This window comes from Palaemon carinicauda, chromosome 21, assembly GCF_036898095.1.
Source record: "Palaemon carinicauda isolate YSFRI2023 chromosome 21, ASM3689809v2, whole genome shotgun sequence".
Classification (NCBI taxonomy): Eukaryota; Metazoa; Arthropoda; class Malacostraca; order Decapoda; family Palaemonidae; genus Palaemon; species Palaemon carinicauda.
In genome coordinates this window covers 44,252,499-44,256,753 of record NC_090745.1, presented here as the reverse complement: position 1 = coordinate 44,256,753, position 4,255 = coordinate 44,252,499, and positions in this window count along the sequence as shown.

The window sequence follows — 4,255 nt, the reverse complement described above, 5'->3', positions numbered from 1 at the left end:
TTTGTGAACAACTGTTTCATTATTTTTACTGCATTTTCAGCTTTGCCATTTGACTGGTGGTGGTAAGGGGATGATTTTACATGTTTAAATGACCATTTCTTTACAAAAGTTTGAAATTCACTTGATGTAAATTGTGAGCCACAGTCACTTACTACAATGTCTGGTATACCATAGCGTGAAAAAATGACTCCTTAACTTGCTTACAACATTTGACGCTGACATATTTTCCAATGAATTTATCTCAAAATATGATGAATAATAATCTACCAAAATCAAATAGTTACAATTGCCAACACTAAAAATATCCATTCCAATTTTAGACCAAGGCCTAGAAGGAAAATCATGTGAACTTAAGGATTCCTTGGTTTGTTTACTACCATACTTATTACACACCACACAAGAAGAAACATAATTCTTTATATCTGCACTCATGCCAGGCCAGAACAATATATCTCTACCATATCTAACAGTAGCTTCAATCCCATTGTGAGCATAATGAATTTGTTTCAGCATGTAAGACCTTAAACATGATGGGACTACAATGCAAGTACCTCTAAATATTATATCATTATCAATAGTAAGTTCATCCCTAAATTTTAAAAAGATCTTATGATTTCAGGAACCTCTATACAATGAGTGGGCCAACCTTTTAGAATTGTTTCTTTTAATGTTTGCAATGCAATATCACTTATGGTCTTTTGTCTAATATCCTCAAGTCTTTCATTTGTCACAGCAACATGTTCTGTCATATTTAAATTACCAACCTCTTCAAATAATGCAATTATATCAGATTTATCAGCACCTGAAAATGTATTCGACAAGAAATCTCTACTCGATGTATCTGCTATATACATTTTACTACCTGGTTTATACTTAACACTCAAATTAAACTTCTGCAATTGCAATAACATACTTTGTAACCTCTTGGGACATTTCCTTAATGGTTTCTTAAAAATACTTTCCAAAGGTTTATGATCAGTTTCTACAATAACATCTTTGCCATAAAGATATTGATCAAAACGTAATGCTGCGAATACAATGGCTAACATCTCTTTTTCTATTTGAGCATATCGCTGTTCTGTTTCAGTTAACGATTTAGAAGCATAAGCCACTGGGTGACCGTTTTGCATTAGGACAGTACCTAATCCTGACATTGAAGCATCACACTGTAAAGACACATTACAATTACTGTCAAAATATTTCAAGCAAGGAGCTTCAACAATTAGTTTCTTAATCTTGGAGAATGCTTCATCATGAGAAGAGTTCCACTGCCATTCAACATTTTTCTTTTCCAGATTTCTTAATGGTTGAGTTACTTCTGACAACCTTGGTAAAAACTTTGAAAGATAATTAACTATCCCTAGAAATTTTTTCAATGATTTAACATCACTTGGCACTTTTAGACAATTAATAGCTTCAATTTTCTTTGGATCTGGACAAACACCATCCTTTGTTAACAAATGTCCAATGTACTTAACTTCAGTCACATGTAATTTCATCTTCTCTTGATTTAACTTGATGTTTTCTTTTCGGCATCTTTGTAGTAACGCTAATAGGTTCTTATCATGGTTTTCCAAAGCTTCCTGATCAGTATTTCATTTCCCATAAACTAGGATATCATCTGCTATTACTTCTATGCCATCTAAATTATGTAAGGCATCATGCATTCGTCTCTGGTACTCTTCTGGTGCCGATGATATACCAAAAGGCATTCTCTTCCATCTGTACCTACCAAAAGGCGTATTAAATGTAGTCAAATAACTTGACTCTTTGTCAAGTTGCACTTGCCAAAATCCGTTCTTTGCATCAAGTACTGAAAATATTTTAGCTTTACCCAATCTTGGTAAAATTTCCTCAATTGTTGGAAGTGGATAATGGGGTCTCCTGATAGCTTTGTTCAGATCTGTAGGATCTAAACAAATCCTTTAATCTGAATTAGGTTTTGTTACTAAAACCATGCTAGAAACCCAATTTGTAGGTTGTGAGACCTTTTCAATAATGGTACCTTCCATACTACTTAACTGCTGCTTCAATTTTCTCTTAAGGGCAAAAGGAACTTTTCTTGGAGCATGGATCACTGGTGACACTGTATCATCAATATTTATCTTACATGGAGGTCCTAATTCCCCCAATTCTTCGAATAAATCAGGAAAATCAGAAATAATCTTGTTTTTATCTAACACTTTCGGAAAAACCTCATTTATTTCTTGCTTAGCACTTGGGTTATCATTCACGAGAATTTTGATCAATTTCAGTCTCTGTCCATCCTCATAACCTATTACAGAAGAAACATTTTCCTTCACTACATAGAAATTAAGTTTATACTGCTTTCCTTTCCTTTCACACAATAGAGTTTTAATTCCAATAGTCTTGATTGTTTTATTATTAAACACTTTCAGTTTGATGCTATCACCAATATCTAACTTATCATTGCCAATCAAACGCTTCAATTCTCTAACACTCAAAACATTGCACGTAGCACCGGAATCAATCTGAAAATTTATTTCTTGCTGATTTACAGTCATGGTTACATACTGCTTTCTCTCATGAGACATAGAAATGTTTCCTATCGATTCATTTATTGTGCTAATTTGCTGAAGGTCACTATCACTGTCCTCATTCTCTTCACAAGTTTTCACTCTTCCAGAGTTCCAATTAGTATTACACTGTTTAGCATATTGATTCTTTTTCTTACATTTGGCACACACTTGACCATATGCTGGGCACATCCTAATTTTATGAGTCCTGCCACAATACCTGCAATCTTTTATTTCCTTGGCACAATTGTACTTAGGCTTAATTTGAGGATTTGTGTACTTATTTTTCTTCTTCCACACGACATTAACTTCCTCTTCTTCAGTATTGCCACTAGTCATCTGCTGCTTTTGCTGAATTCACATTTCATAATTTTTTACAAAATTCACAGACCTTTCCAAGGTCTTTGGCTTCGTATCCATCTGCACATGATCCAGTAATTTCTCCCTAGCCTTATCATCATGTAAATTGAGGATGAATTGATCCCTGCTCATTTCTTCTTCATTATCATAATTGCGAGTTTTGCATAGAATTCTTAACTGAGTTATGAATTGGTCACAACTTTCATTAGATTCTTGCTTCCGCTTAAGAAATTTGTATCTTGTCATGATTATATTTGATCTGGGACTGCATTCTGCATCAAATTTCCTTAATACTTTATCTATCTTATATTTATCTCCATCTGCATCCCAAGACATGTATTATATTTCTCAACCCCTAATTCTCCTATAACATGCAAGAATGTTGCTACCCTTCGTCTGTCAGCTTCATTGTCTAAGCCTATGGCAATTTCATAGTTAATAAAAGCTTCTTTAAATTTCTTCCATTTGAGGGCTACATTAGTACTTGCACTAAAGTCCATAGGACTCAGTGGAATTAGCGGTACATTCATCTTTATGGTACAAAACTACCTTAATTATGAAGAGAAAAAAAAAAAACTTATCCCACTGGGAAAAATTATGCACGTCGGCAAAAGGCGTAGCCTAGGACATCAACAAACTGGTCCGTAACTTGTAAATTGTCACTTGCCCTCATTTCTTCTTTAATCCAGCTTATATGTAGATAAGAACCACTTCTGACACCATGTTATGGGTTCTGATTGATAAGCCGAGGGTAATTAACCTTAGTTTATTATACAAGTTATACAGCAAGTTATACAGCATTGCCGAGCCAACATGTGGAGAGCGGGGGAGAATGTGGAAGACCCTGTGGTCACGTGACTTACCCAAACCTAAACAACAGATATCATTTGCAAACTTAGACAGCGTACCAAACAATATTCATACCAGTACTGATTACATACGAAATCCTGACCACAACATTCACATATTGTTATAGTGTTATTATAGGGTCCCGATCTACAAATCTTACGAATCATATAAGGCAGAAAGCTAAATAAAAGTGATCTGCCGGTTCATACGTCGATATCATCAGCAACTTTTACTACCTATGTTTTATAAAAGGGGAAAAAAAATCGACCCGTCACGCATATCCAGAGCAGAACATGAGAGGGAGAATATATCATTACATCTGAATGCAGAGATAGGTGAGAAAGATAGAAATGTATTTCCCAGAGTAAATTAGAACGGGAAGTCTTCTAAAATATCTTTAAAAAAGCTTCATTATAGAAAATAATTTCAGCCAAAGATATTAATAAAAATAATTTTCTTAAATAGAGAAAATGGCATGGAAAATAATTTTTTCTAGACTACAGTAGGTA